This window comes from Puntigrus tetrazona, unplaced genomic scaffold (genome assembly GCF_018831695.1).
Source record: "Puntigrus tetrazona isolate hp1 unplaced genomic scaffold, ASM1883169v1 S000000969, whole genome shotgun sequence".
Taxonomy (NCBI): Eukaryota; Metazoa; Chordata; class Actinopteri; order Cypriniformes; family Cyprinidae; genus Puntigrus; species Puntigrus tetrazona.
Genome location: NW_025048564.1, coordinates 1 through 14,410, shown reverse-complemented (window position 1 = coordinate 14,410; position 14,410 = coordinate 1). Strand labels below are relative to the sequence as shown.

The 14,410-nt window shown below is 37.4% G+C and overlaps 5 non-coding genes and 15 pseudogenes across 5 annotated transcripts; all 20 read left to right on the top strand.

Moving 5' to 3' along the window:
• Positions 1-788: 788 nt before the first annotated feature.
• Positions 789-907, top strand: LOC122337020 (annotated as a pseudogene).
• A 278-nt stretch (positions 908-1,185) lies between these two features.
• LOC122337051 lies at positions 1,186-1,304 on the top strand (annotated as a pseudogene).
• A 275-nt stretch (positions 1,305-1,579) lies between these two features.
• LOC122337021 lies at positions 1,580-1,698 on the top strand (annotated as a pseudogene).
• A 278-nt stretch (positions 1,699-1,976) lies between these two features.
• On the top strand, positions 1,977-2,093 carry LOC122337031 (annotated as a pseudogene).
• A 279-nt stretch (positions 2,094-2,372) lies between these two features.
• Positions 2,373-2,491, top strand: LOC122337006 (annotated as a pseudogene).
• Positions 2,492-2,770: 279 nt separating this feature from the next.
• On the top strand, positions 2,771-2,891 carry LOC122337019 (annotated as a pseudogene).
• A 279-nt stretch (positions 2,892-3,170) lies between these two features.
• Positions 3,171-3,289, top strand: LOC122337011. Its single transcript, XR_006249424.1, has one exon. It is a non-coding gene; the product is annotated as a 5S ribosomal RNA (ribosomal RNA).
• Positions 3,290-3,562: 273 nt separating this feature from the next.
• Positions 3,563-3,681, top strand: LOC122337018 (annotated as a pseudogene).
• Positions 3,682-3,957: 276 nt separating this feature from the next.
• Positions 3,958-4,076, top strand: LOC122337009 (annotated as a pseudogene).
• A 283-nt stretch (positions 4,077-4,359) lies between these two features.
• LOC122336999 lies at positions 4,360-4,470 on the top strand (annotated as a pseudogene).
• Positions 4,471-4,748: 278 nt separating this feature from the next.
• Positions 4,749-4,867, top strand: LOC122337003. Its single transcript, XR_006249422.1, has one exon. It is a non-coding gene; the product is annotated as a 5S ribosomal RNA (ribosomal RNA).
• A 277-nt stretch (positions 4,868-5,144) lies between these two features.
• Positions 5,145-5,263, top strand: LOC122337005 (annotated as a pseudogene).
• Positions 5,264-5,544: 281 nt separating this feature from the next.
• On the top strand, positions 5,545-5,663 carry LOC122337022. The gene has a single exon (XR_006249425.1). It is a non-coding gene; the product is annotated as a 5S ribosomal RNA (ribosomal RNA).
• A 279-nt stretch (positions 5,664-5,942) lies between these two features.
• Positions 5,943-6,062, top strand: LOC122337007 (annotated as a pseudogene).
• Positions 6,063-6,336: 274 nt separating this feature from the next.
• LOC122337008 lies at positions 6,337-6,455 on the top strand (annotated as a pseudogene).
• A 672-nt stretch (positions 6,456-7,127) lies between these two features.
• LOC122337002 lies at positions 7,128-7,246 on the top strand. Its single transcript, XR_006249421.1, has one exon. It is a non-coding gene; the product is annotated as a 5S ribosomal RNA (ribosomal RNA).
• A 275-nt stretch (positions 7,247-7,521) lies between these two features.
• On the top strand, positions 7,522-7,640 carry LOC122337027 (annotated as a pseudogene).
• Positions 7,641-7,918: 278 nt separating this feature from the next.
• On the top strand, positions 7,919-8,037 carry LOC122337004. The gene has a single exon (XR_006249423.1). It is a non-coding gene; the product is annotated as a 5S ribosomal RNA (ribosomal RNA).
• A 277-nt stretch (positions 8,038-8,314) lies between these two features.
• Positions 8,315-8,434, top strand: LOC122337029 (annotated as a pseudogene).
• Positions 8,435-8,712: 278 nt separating this feature from the next.
• LOC122336997 lies at positions 8,713-8,824 on the top strand (annotated as a pseudogene).
• The last annotated feature ends 5,586 nt before the right edge of the window (positions 8,825-14,410 follow it).

The following is a 14,410-nucleotide window of genomic DNA, read 5'->3' as shown; positions in this document are numbered from 1 at the left end:
TTCACGCCTGATCTCGCCTGATCTCAGAAGCTACAGAGTTGGGCCTGGTTAGTACTTGGATGGGAGACTGCCTAGGAATACCAGGTGCTGTAAATTTTTTGAGTTTTTTCACTACTTATCTAATACAACGTGTCCTTAGTGTGGCCAAAGTTTGACCAGCTCTTTAAGCTTTCCTTTACTGCTTATTTAATTCAAATTGCCTTTAAAGTAGCTGTACTTAAAAACAGAGTTTGACTGTTTTAACTACTTAACTAATGCTCTTATCTTTAATGTAGCTCATTTTAAAGCATTTTTTTTTTGTATTTCCATTCATTACTTATCTAGTATAATGGCAATCGCGAGTGTGCCTCACCTAAAAATAGGGGCTTTTTGCAGCAGCTTTCGCTTACGCCATACCACCCTGTTCACGCCTGATCTCGCCTGATCTCAGAAGCTGGCAGAGTTGGGCCTAGCATAGTAATTTTGGATGGGAGACTGCCTAGGAATACCAGGTGCTGTAAGTTTTGGAGTTTTTTCACTACTTATCTAATACACTGGCCCTTAGTGTGGCCAAAGTTTGACCAGCTCTTTGCTTTCCCTTACTGCTTATTTAATTCAATTGCCTTTTAAAGTAGCTGTTCTTTAAACAGAGTTTGACTGTTTTTAACTACTTAACTAATGCTCTTATCTTTAATGTAGCCTATCTTTTAAAGCATTTTTTTTTTTTGTATTTCATTCATTACTTATCTAGTATAAATGGCACTTAGTGTGCCTCACCTTGGTAAATAGGGCTTTTTGCAGCAGCTTACGCTGACGGCCATACCACCCTGTTCACGCCTGATCTCGCCTGATCTCAGAAGCTAAGCAGAGTTGGGCCTAGTTAGTACTTGGATGGGAGACTGCCTAGGAATACCAGGTGCTGTAAGTTTTTGAGTTTTTTCACTACTTATCTAATACACTGGCTCAGTGTGGCCACAAAGTTTGACCAGCTCTTTTACTTTCCCTTACTGCTTATTTAATTCAATTGCCTTTAAAGTAGCTGTTCTTTAAACAGAGTTTGACTGTTTTTAACTACTTAACTAATGCTCTTATCTTTAATGTAGCTCATTTTGAAGTTTTTTTTTTTTTGTATTTCATTCATTACTTATCTAGTATAATGGCACTTAGTGTGCCTCACCTTAAAATAGGGGCTTTTGCAGCAGCTTTCGCCACGGCCATACCACCCTGTTCACGCCTGATCTCGCCTGATCTCAGAAGCTAAGCAGAGTTGGGCCTAGTTAGTACTTGGATGGGAGACTGCCTAGGAATACCAGGTGCTGTAAGTTTTGAGTTTTTCACTACTTATCTAATACACTGGCTCTTAGTGTGGTCCAAAGTTTGACCAGCTCTTTGCTTTCCCTTACTGCTTATTTAATTCAATTGCCTTTAAAGTAGCTGTTCTTTAAACAGAGTTTGACTGTTTTTAACTACTTAACTAATGCTCTTATCTTTAATGTAGCTCATTTTGAAGTATTTTTTTTTGTATTTCATTCATTACTTATCTAGTATAATGGCACTAGTGTGCCTCACCTTAAAATACGGGGCTTTTGCAGCAGCTTTCGCTTACGACCATACCACCCTGTTCTTGCCTGATCTCGTCTGATCTCAGAAGCTAAGCAGAGTTGGGCCTAGTTAGTACTTGGATGGGAGACTGCCTAGGAATACCAGGTGCTGTAAGTTTTTGAGTTTTTTCACTACTTATCTAATACACTGGCCCTTAGTGTGGTCAAAGTTTGACCAGCTCTTTGCTTTCCCTTACTGCTTATTTAATTCAATTGCCTTTAAAGTAGCTGTTCTTTAAACAGAGTTTGACTGTTTTTAACTACTTAACTAATGCTCTTATCTTTAATGTAGCTCATTTTGAAGTATTTTTTTTTTGTATTTCATTCATTACTTATCTAGTATAATGGCACTTAGTGTGCCTCACCTTAAAATAGGGGGCTTTTTGCAGCAGCTTTCCTTACGGCCATACCACCCTGTTCACGCCTGATCTCGTCTGATCTCAGAAGCTAAGCAGAGTTGGGCCTAGTTAGTACTTGGATGAGACTGCCTAGGAATACCAGGTGCTGTAAGTTTTTGAGTTTTTTCACTACTTATCTAATACACTGGCCCTTAGTGTGGTCAAAGTTTGACCAGCTCTTTGCTTTCCTTACTGCTTATTTAATTCAATTGCCTTTAAAGTAGCTGTTCTTTAAACAGAGTTTGACTGTTTTTAACTACTTAACTAATGCTCTTATCTTTAATGTAGCTCATTTTGAAGTATTTTTTTTTTTGTATTTCATTCATTACTTATCTAGTATAATGGCACTTAGTGTGCCTCACCTTAAAATAGGGGCTTTTTGCAGCAGCTTTCGCTTTACGGCCATACCACCCTGTTCACGCCTGATCTCGTCTGATCTCAGAAGCTAAGCAGAGTTGGGCCTAGTTAGTACTTGGATGGGAGACTGCCTAGGAATACCAGGTGCTGTAAGTTTTTGAGTTTTTCACTACTTATCTAATACACTGGCCCTTAGTGTGGCCAAAAGTTTGACCAGCTCTTTGCTTTCCCTTACTGCTTATTTAATTCAATTGCCTTTTAAAGTAGCTGTTCTTTAAACAGAGTTTGACTGTTTTTAACTACTTAACTAATGCTCTTATCTTTAATGTAGCTCATTTTGAAGTATTTTTTTTTGTATTTCATTCATTACTTATCTAGTATAATGGCACTTAGTGTGCCTCACCTTAAAATAGGGGGCTTTTGCAGCAGCTTTGAGCTTACGGCCATACCACACCCTGTTCACGCCTGATCTCGTCTGATCTCAGAAGCTAAGCAGAGTTGGGCCTAGTTAGTACTTGGATGGGAGACTGCCTAGGAATACCAGGTGCTGTAAGTTTTTGAGTTTTTTCACTACTTATCTAATACACTGGCCCTTAGTGTGGTCAAAGTTTGACCAGCTCTTTGCTTTCCCTTACTGCTTATTTAATTCAATTGCCTTTAAAGTAGCTGTTCTTTAAACAGAGTTTGACTGTTTTTAACTACTTAACTAATGCTCTTATCTTTAATGTAGCTCATTTTGAAGTATTTTTTTTTTTGTATTTCATTCATTACTTATCTAGTATAATGGCACTTAGTGTGCCTCACCTTAAAAATAGGGGCTTTTGCAGCAGCTTTAGCTTACGGCCATACCACCCTGTTCACACCTGATCTCGTCTGATCTCAGAAGCTAAGCAGAGTTGGGCCTAGTTAGTACTTGGATGGGAGACTGCCTAGGAATACCAGGTGCTGTAAGTTTTGAGTTTTTTCACTACTTATCTAATACACTGGCCCTTAGTGTGGCCAAAGTTTGACCAGCTCTTTGCTTTCCCTTACTGCTTATTTAATTCAATTGCCTTTAAAGTAGCTGTTCTTTAAACAGAGTTTGACTGTTTTTAACTACTTAACTAATGCTCTTATCTTTAATGTAGCTCATTTTGAAGTATTTTTTTGTATTTCATTCATTACTTATCTAGTATAATGGCACTTAGTGTGCCTCACCTTAAAATAGGGGCTTTTGCAGCAGCTTTCGCTTACGGCCATACCACCCTGTTCACGCCTGATCTTGTCTGATCTCAGAAGCTAAGCAGAGTTGGGCCTAGTTAGTACTTGGATGGGAGACTGCCTAGGAATACCAGGTGCTGTAAGTTTTTGAGTTTTTTCACTACTTATCTAATACACTGGCCCTTAGTGTGGCCAAAGTTTGACCAGCTCTTTGCTTTCCCTTACTGCTTATTTAATTCAATTGCCTTTAAAGTAGCTGTTCTTTAAACAGAGTTTGACTGTTTTTAACTACTTAACTAATGCTCTTATCTTTAATGTAGCTCATTTTGAAGTATTTTTTTGTATTTCATTCATTACTTATCTAGTATAATGGCACTTAGTGTGCCTCACCTTAAAATAGGGGGCTTTTTGCAGCAGCTTTAGCTTACGGCCATACCACCCTGTTCACGCCTGATCTCGCCTGATCTCAGAAGCTAAGCAGAGTTGGGCCTAGTTAGTACTTGGATGGGAGACTGCCTAGGAATACCAGGTGCTGTAAGTTTTTGAGTTTTTTCACTACTTATCTAATACACTGGCCCTTAGTGTGGCCAAAGTTTGACCAGCTCTTTGCTTTCCCTTACTGCTTATTTAATTCAATTGCCTTTAAAGTAGCTGTTCTTTAAACAGAGTTTGACTGTTTTTAACTACTTAACTAATGCTCTTATCTTTAATGTAGCTCATTTTGAAGTATTTTTTTTTTGTATTTCATTTCATTCATTACTTATCTAGTATAATGGCACTTAGTGTGCCTCACCTTAAAATAGGGGCTTTTTGCAGCAGCTTTAGCTTACGGCCATACCACCCTGTTCACGCCTGATCTCAAAAGCTCAAAGCAGAGTTGGGCCTGGTTAGTACTTGGATGGGAGACTGCCTAGGAATACCAGGTGCTGTAAGTTTTTGAGTTTTTTCACTACTTATCTAATACACTGGCCCTTAGTGTGGCCAAAGTTTGACCAGCTCTTTGCTTTCCCTTACTGCTTATTTAATTCAATTGCCTTTAAAGTAGCTGTACTTTAAACAGAGTTTGACTGTTTTTAACTACTTAACTAATGCTCTTATCTTTAATGTAGCTCATTTTGAAGTATTTTTTTTTGTATTTCATTCATTACTTATCTAGTATAATGGCACTTAATGTGCCTCACCTTAAAATAGGGGCTTTTTGCAGCAGCTTTAGGCTTACGGCCATACCACCCTGTTCACGCCTGATCTCGTCTGATCTCAGAAGCTAAGCAGAGTTGGGCCTAGTTAGTACTTGGATGGGAGACTGCCTAGGAATACCAGGTGCTGTAAGATTTTGAGTTTTTCACTACTTATCTAATACACTGGCCCTTAGTGTGGCCAAAGTTTGACCAGCTCTTTGCTTTCCCTTACTGCTTATTTAATTCAATTGCCTTTAAAGTAGCTGTTCTTTAAACAGAGTTTGACTGTTTTTAACTACTTAACTAATGCTCTTATCTTTAATGTAGCTCATTTTGAAGTATTTTTTTTTTGTATTTCATTCATTACTTATCTAGTATAATGGCACTTAGTGTGCCTCACCTTAAAATAGGGGCTTTTGCAGCAGCTTTGAGCTTACGGCCATACCACCCTGTTCACGCCTGATCTCGTCTGATCTCAGGAGCTAAGCAGAGTTGGGCCTAGTTAGTACTTGGATGGGAGACTGCCTAGGAATACCAGGTGCTGTAAGTTTTGAGTTTTTTCACTACTTATCTAATACAACGGCCCTTAGTGTGGCCAAAGTTTGACCAGCTCTTTGCTTTCCCTTACTGCTTATTTAATTCAATTGCCTTTAAAGTAGCTGTTCTTTAAACAGAGTTTGACTGTTTTTAACTACTTAACTAATGCTCTTATCTTTAATGTAGCTCATTTTGAAGTATTTTTTTTTTTTTGTATTTCATTCATTACTTATCTAGTATAATGGCACTTAGTGTGCCTCACCTTAAAATAGGGGCTTTTTTGCAGCAGCTTTAGCTTACGGCCATACCACCCTGTTCACGCCTGATCTCGTCTGATCTCAGAAGCTAAGCAGAGTTGGGCCTAGTTAGTACTTGGATGGGAGACTGCCTAGGAATACCAGGTGCTGTAAGTTTTTGAGTTTTTTCACTACTTATCTAATACACTGGCCCTTAGTGTGGCCAAAGTTTGACCAGCTCTTTGCTTTCCCTTACTGCTTATTTAATTCAATTGCCTTTAAAGTAGCTGTTCTTTAAACAGAGTTTGACTGTTTTTAACTACTTAACTAATGCTCTTATCTTTAATGTAGCTCATTTTGAAGTATTTTTTTTTTGTATTTCATTCATTACTTATCTAGTATAATGGCACTTAATGTGCCACACCTTAAAATAGGGGGCTTTTTGCAGCAGCTTTCGCTTACGGCCATACCACCCTGTTCACGCCTGATCTCGTCTGATCTCAGAAGCTAAGCAGAGTTGGGCCCTAGTTAGTACTTGGATGGGAGACTGCCTAGGAATACCAGGTGCTGTAAGCTTTTGAGTTTTTTCACTACTTATCTAATACACTGGCCCTTAGTGTGGCCAAAGTTTGACCAGCTCTTTGCTTTCCCTTACTGCTTATTTAATTCAATTGCCTTTAAAGTAGCTGTTCTTTAAACAGAGTTTGACTGTTTTTAACTACTTAACTAATGCTCTTATCTTTAATGTAGCTCATTTTGAAGTATTTTTTTTATTTCATTCATTACTTTATCTAGTATAATGGCACTTAGTGTGCCTCACCTTAAAATAGGGGCTTTTGCAGCAGCTTTCGCTTACGGCCATACCACCCTGTTCACGCCTGATCTCGCCTGATCTCAGAAGCTAAGCAGAGTTGGGCCTAGTTAGTACTTGGATGGGAGACTGCCTAGGAATACCAGGTGCTGTAAGTTTTGAGTTTTTTCACTACTTATCTAATACACTGGCCCTTAGTGTGGCCAAAGTTTGACCAGCTCTTTGCTTTCCCTTACTGCTTATTTAATTCAATTGCCTTTAAAGTAGCTGTTCTTTAAACAGAGTTTGACTGTTTTTAACTACTTAACTAATGCTCTTATCTTTAATGTAGCTCATTTTGAAGTATTTTTTTTTTTTTTGTATTTCATTCATTACTTATCTAGTATAATGGCACTTAGTGTGCCTCACCTTAAAATAGGGGCTTTTGCAGCAGCTTTCGCTTACGGCCATACCACCCTGTTCACGCCTGATCTCTGTCTGAAGCAGAAGCTAGAGTTGGGCCTAGTTAGTACTTGGATGGGAGACTGCCTAGGAATACCAGGTGCTGTAAGTTTTTGAGTTTTTTCACTACTTATCTAATACACTGGCCCTTAGTGTGGCCAAAGTTTGACCAGCTCTTTGCTTTCCCTTACTGCTTATTTAATTCAATTGCCTTTAAAGTAGCTGTTCTTTAAACAGAGTTTGACTGTTTTTAACTACTTAACTAATGCTCTTATCTTTAATGTAGCTCATTTTGAAGTATTTTTTTTTGTATTTCATTCATTACTTATCTAGTATAATGGCACTTAGTGTGCCTCACCTTAAAATAGGGGCTTTTTGCAGCAGCTTTCGCTTACGGCCATACCACCCTGTTCACGCCTGATCTCGTCTGATCTCAGAAGCTAAGCAGAGTTGGGCCTAGTTAGTACTTGGATGGGAGACTGCCTAGGAAAACCAGGTGCTGTAAGTTTTTGAGTTTTTTCACTACTTATCTAATACACTGGCCCTTAGTGTGGCCAAAGTTTGACCAGCTCTTTGCTTTCCTTTACTGCTTATTTAATTCAATTGCCTTTAAAGTAGCTGTTCTTTAAACAGAGTTTGACTGTTTTTAACTACTTAACTAATGCTCTTATCTTTAATGTAGCTCATTTTGAAGTATTTTTTTCTATTTCATTCATTACTTATCTAGTATAATGGCACTTAGTGTGCCTCACCTTAAAATAGGGGCTTTTTGCAGCAGCTTTCAGCTACGGCCATACCACCCTGTTCACGCCTGATCTCGCCTGATCTCAGAAGCTAAGCAGAGTTGGGCCTAGTTAGTACTTGGATGGGAGACTGCCTAGGAATACCAGGTGCTGTAAGTTTTTGAGTTTTTTCACTACTTATCTAATACACTGGCCCTTAGTGTGGTCAAAGTTTGACCAGCTCTTTGCTTTCCCTTACTGCTTATTTAATTCAATTGCCTTTAAAGTAGCTGTTCTTTAAACAGAGTTTGACTGTTTTTAACTACTTAACTAATGCTCTTATCTTTAATGTAGCTCATTTTGAAGTATTTTTTTTTGTATTTCATTCATTACTTATCTAGTATAATGGCACTTAGTGTGCCTCACCTTAAAATAGGGGGCTTTTTGCAGCAGCTTTAGCTTATGGCCATACCACCCTGTTCACGCCTGATCTCGTCTGATCTCAGAAGCTAAGCAGAGTTGGGCCTAGTTAGTACTTGGATGGGAGACTGCCTAGGAATACCAGGTGCTGTAAGTTTTGAGTTTTTTCACTACTTATCTAATACACTGGCCCTTAGTGTGGTCAAAGTTTGACCAGCTCTTTGCTTTCCCTTACTGCTTATTTAATTCAATTGCCTTTAAAGTAGCTGTTCTTTAAACAGAGTTTGACTGTTTTTAACTACTTAACTAATGCTCTTATCTTTAATGTAGCTCATTTTGAAGTATTTTTTTTTTTGTATTTCATTCATTACTTATCTAGTATAATGGCACTTAGTGTGCCTCACCTTAAAATAGGGGCTTTTGCAGCAGCTTTAGCTTACGGCCATACCACCCTGTTCACGCCTGATCTTGTCTGATCTCAGAAGCTAAGCAGAGTTGGGCCTAGTTAGTACTTTGGATGGGAGACTGCCTAGGAATACCAGGTGCTGTAAGTTTTTGAGTTTTTCACTACTTATCTAATACACTGGCCCTTAGTGTGGTCAAAGTTTGACCAGCTCTTTTTACTTTCCCTTACTGCTTATTTAATTCAATTGCCTTTAAAGTAGCTGTTCTTTAAACAGAGTTTGACTGTTTTTAACTACTTAACTAATGCTCTTATCTTTAATGTAGCTCATTTTGAAGTATTTTTTTTTTTATTTCATTCATTACTTATCTAGTATAATGGCACTTAGTGTGCCTCACCTTAAAATAGGGGCTTTTTGCAGCAGCTTTCGCTTTCGGCCATACCACCCTGTTCACGCCTGATCTGATCTCAGAAGCTACAGAGTTGGGCCTAGTTAGTACTTGGATGGGAGACTGCCTAGGAATACCAGGTGCTGTAAGTTTTTGAGTTTTTTCACTACTTATCTAATACACTGGCCCTTAGTGTGGTCAAAGTTTGACCAGCTCTTTGCTTTCCCTTACTGCTTATTTAATTCAATTGCCTTTAAAGTAGCTGTTCTTTAAACAGAGTTTGACTGTTTTTAACTACTTAACTAATGCTCTTATCTTTAATGTAGCTCATTTTGAAGTATTTTTTTGTATTTCATTCATTACTTATCTAGTATAATGGCACTTAGTGTGCCTCACCTTAAAATAGGGGCTTTTTGCAGCAGCTTTAGCTTACGGCCATACCACCCTGTTGGCGCTAGAGAGCACACAGAAAGTGACTTGGCAGTAGTTGGGAGAGGAAGGCTCTCCTCCATTTTGTGTTTATTATTAGTGTTTATTTTGTGAACTTTTTCGGACTTTAATTTAGTTTTTTGTGTGTTTTTGTGAGTGTTTAAACCACCTAACAGCAGCCTAGTGCTGTCTGGAAGGTGGTTTTATTCAGTTTTTTTTTTTTTTTTTTTTTTTTTTTTTTTTTTTTTTTTCTTTTCATCTATGGCGGACGGACAGATGGCTATGAACTTGGACTTGGCTGAGAAACAGAATTGGTTAATGAACACGGAACTGGAAATAAACGACGAGATGGGAATGCAAAAGATAAGGAACAAAAGAGAAACAAGTCAAAGAAGGATTACCTGAAAGAAGCAACTGTGACGGTGGACATCTGTAATGTGAATGCGAGGGCTGAGGACATCATAAAAGCTGTAACGGAAAAGGTCGGCAAAGGAAATGTCTTGGCGGTAAGACCTAAACAAAATAAGGAATACGAAGTGACATTAGAGAATATCGACGATGTTGAACTGTTGGTTGAAGGTTTAATGATAAAAGAGACACTGTGCGAAGTAAAGAGGTTGCAAAACAGAGACTACGTTGTCTCATTCATGCACATGCCCGCTTACATTGACGATCAGATATTTTTAGATAAACTGCAAGGGTGGGGAGTTACCCTATTTCGACATCAAGAGACGTGTTTATCCGGGCACAACTGTTGAAGATGGCACACGATTTGTAAAATGTCGCTTCCCAAGGGAAGTAGTGTCTCTCCCGTACAGCACAAGGCTGGAAACAGCTGAAGGGCTTCAGTATTTTAGGTGATGCACAGCCATCAGGTTAAAACCTGTCGGTTGTGCATGAGCCCTGAGCACGTCTTGAAAGACTGCCCAGATTTTAAGTGCTTTAAGTGTGAGGAGAGAGGACATTTTGCCAGGGATTGCAATGCGGTTAAGTGCCCGGATTGTAAAAAGGTTTTAAATAAGTGTGATTGTTGGTATGTGGATGAAGAGACTCATGTGAGTGGGCAGGTGCATGAGCGGGACAGCGTAGTCGAACAAGAAGAAGGCTTACCACAGCAAAGAGAAAATCAAGCGGCGGGCAAAGACATTATTGAGGGCCAGGGGTTGAGAACATATGGACAATGAACGTTTGAAACAAATGGAGAAGACTGAAGTTCAAAACATTATTGATGAGACAGAGAAGAATGAGGAGGACAGACAATCACAAGACAGACGATGTAAAATCATGGAGGAACAAAAAGACCAGCATGCACAAGCGAAACAGACAGAAGGAATTTTGGCACCGATCGACATTACTAGGGACTTTGAGGATATTTCGGATGCAGATGAGGATGTTAAAGACGACACAGAAGAAATGGCAGTAGGAACATCAAAATAAGCATAAGAAAACGTCAAATCAAGGTAAAACCCAGTTTAGATGGGATAAAGAAAAGAAATGCTAACAAAGACTTTTTAAAGAATCGATTTGAACTGTTAAAGGGTTTGGATGACACAAGCTAAAGACATTGGTTTTATGAACGTTTTTATTTATTCATTTTTTATGGTTTTAAGTCTGGCTACATTTAATGCCAGAGGGCTCTTAGATTTTAACAAGTTTGAAAAGGTGAAAGAGATGTTTAAAAATGTAGATGTAATAGTATTGCAAGAAACAAACTGGAGAGAAAAGCACAAATGTGAAATAAGCAAAAGATGGGATGGTGATATATTATGCAGCAATGAGGATAAAAGATATGGCAGAGGGGTGGCCTTTTTAATAAGAAGAAACACGAATGTGGTTTACAAAGTTGTTTACAAAGATGATGTAGGGAAATGTTTGGCAATAGAAATGGAACATGATGACAACAAAGTAATTGTGGTAAATGTCCATGCGCCTGTTGAAGAGAAGGAAAAGAGGGATTTTTTTAAGGATCTAAGGATATTTTTAATGAAATATAAGTATGCTATTGTATTGGGGGATTTTAATACTGTTTTAAGCAAGTTAGATATGGCTGACGGAATGGTTTTTAAAACCGATACAGGAAGGAAGGAATTGAATTTGTTGATGAAAAACAATAATATGGTAGATGTGTGGCGAGAGAGAAATGGGAAAAGAAGACAATATTCTAGAAGGCAAATGGTAGGGAATTTTATGTGCCAAACGAGAATTGATTTTATTTTGTGTTCAAGAAATGTAGAGGGTTTTATTGAAGATATGAGATATGAGGAAACAAGTTTAAGTGACCATAAGCCACTATTTATGAAAGTGGACTGGAGCACGATTAAAAGGGGGCCAGGTGTTTGGGTTTTAAATGCTGAGGTTTTAAAAAGAGACAGCTATGTCCAAGACATAAAAGAATTGATAGAAAAAGAAAAACAGAATGAAATGTATGTGGAAGATAAAAGGATATGGTGGGAAAACGTTAAGTTTCTAATTAAAAGACATACTATACAGTTTTGTAGATCGGTGGAGAGATGTAAAAGGTACACAGAAATAAAAACAAGAGAGAACTTAGAAAGGGAGCTTAATCAGAATAATGAGAAGAATGTGTCAAAAATAAAAGATCTGGAAGATAAACTTAAAGTTTTAGAAGAAGAAAAATATGAAGGTGCACGTTTAAGAAGTAAAGCTAGATATATAGTGGAAGGAGAGAAATGTACAAAATTTTTCTTTAATCTAGAAAAGAGGAAGGGAAAGCTGAAATGATAACAGCTATTAAAAATGAGTATGGAGAAGAAATAAAGGATAACAAAGAAATACTAGAAGAGATAAAAATGTATTATGAGAAACTTTTTACAACTGAAGGGGTGCAAGATGAATGTGAAGAATTGTTCAACATAATTGAAACAAAAGTTGAAAAAGAAGACAAAGAAGCTTATGATATGGAAATAAATGAAGGAGAAATAGAAAGAGCCATTAACGAATTGAACAGGAATAAAAGTCCAGGAATTGATGGTCTAGGCAATGAATTTTATATTGTTTTCAAGGGTATTTTAATTGGCATTTTAAAGGAAGTGTATGATGACATTTTTAATAAGGGACACATGAATTTAAGAATGAGTATGGGTTTAATGAAAATTATTTATAAGAAGAAAGGAGATAAAAAGAATTGAAAAATTACAGACCTTTGACAATGTTGAACACTGACTTAAAAATTTTATCTAAGGTTTTAGCTAATAGACTAAAGGAGGTGATGCCAAAAATTATCAAGACAAATCAAGCATATGGAGGAAAGGCAGAGATATATCAGATACTACAATTAGTATTAGGGACACAATAAGTTATATAAAGGACAAAAATCTGGAAGGTTACATTGTAAGTCTTGATTTCAAAAAGCCTTCAACCGAGTGGAGCATCAGTTTTTATTTGGGATTTTAAAGAGTTTTGGCTTCGGGGAAAATTTTATCAGATGGATTAAGATTTTATACAAAGGAGTGGTGACGAGGATTAAATGCAATGGTTTTTAACTAAATGTTTTAAGCTCACAAGATCTGTAAGGCAGGGATGTCCCCTTTCAGCGCTTTTATATTCCTTGGTGGCAGAGCCTCTGGGCTTAGCAGTAAGAGGAGAGAGAGAATGTGAGAGGAATCGATATTGAAGGAGGTAGATCAGAGAATAGGATTTTCCAATACGCAGATGACACAACGTTAATAGTAAGAGACGTACATAGTGTTAAGGTGGCTATGGACGTAGTTCAGGAATTCTGTAATAAATCCGGGGGGAAAATAAATGAGGATAAAACAATGTACATGAGATTTGGCGGAGCCCCAGCCTTAACAGACACTTTTAACTTTAAAGAAGTTAAGGAAATGAAGATTTTAGGAGTTAGCATGGGAGAGGATGACAAGAAAACAAATGAGATCATGTGGGAAGGAATTTTAGGAGATATTGAAAGAAGGATGAACTGGTGGAAAACAAGAAATCTGTGCTTGAAAGGAAAGGTCTTAATTTTGAATGTTTTAATGACTTCAAAGATTTGTTATTTTTTATATGTTACAAGTATGCCTCTGTGGGTTGAAAAAAGATTGAAAAAATGTTTTACTGAGTATTTATGGGAGGGAAAGCCACCGAGGATTGCGTATGACACCCTTGTAGGGGCTGTTGAGAAAGGCGGCTTGGGTCTTATTGATGTTGCACAAAGGAAGAAATGTTTGAGAGTTAAACTGGTGAAGAAATATCTGGATGCAAGAATTGAAACTGTTTGGAAAAAAACTATGTTGTATTTTTTAAACAAATGTGGCAATGTCAATATGGGGGAGAATATTTTATGGATGAGAACGAAAAACTGGATGTGGAAAGATTTGCCAGATTTTTACAAGGAACAGTTGAGTGCCTGGGGAGAGTTTTTAAAGCATGTGCATTACATCCCGAAGGGACGAGGACATTTTAAATCAACCATTGTTTTTAAACAAGAATATTGTGAATCAAGGAAAAGAGTTGTTTTTAAGAAATGGTGGGATGTGGGGATAGCGAGAGTAAGAGATGTTCTGTATGAGTTCAAAGAGGATTTTTACCAGTTCAATATGTTTTTGACACTATGGAAGAAGCTAAGGAGGACTATACCAAACAAGAAATCATAAATAAGTACTGCATGATTAAAAACGCAATACCAAAAGACTGGATTGAAAAAATTGAAAATATGGAGCCAGGTGAACCGGAGAAAGATGTGAACGCTATTTTTAGAGAGAAAACTACATATTTTCAAGGAATGTACTGTCAAAATGTTTTATGGTGTTTTTAGAGATACGATTTTTAAGAAACCTAAAGCAAATGACTATTGGAAGCAGAAATATAAAGACTTGAAAGAAGAAAACATATGGAGTAACATAAAAGGAAGGATAGTTGAAACGAAACTGGGAAACCTGGAATTTTAATCAGACACAAAGCTATTTTTACAGACGTGATTTTACACAAGATTGGAATGGAGCAGAGCTCCATCTGTAAGGTGTGCAACAAAGAGGATGAAGGCTTCCTGCACCTGTTTTTATATTGCAAAGAACTGGACATTTTAAAAACTAAATGCAAAAGACTGTTTGAACTTTTGAAAAGGAGAGCACTATGAAGACGAATCAGAATGGAATAAAATTGTAATGTTGGGTGAATATAAGGAGTGTAAAAATAGCAAAATCATTAATCTTCTTGTCATGCTAATGAAAGGAGCAATATGGGAGAGAAGGGTGGTAGCAAAAAGAGAAATCTGTCTTGATATTGAAAGAATATTGAAGAAAAAAGCTGAAAACTATCTGAAATATTTGTATTGTTACTACAAGAAC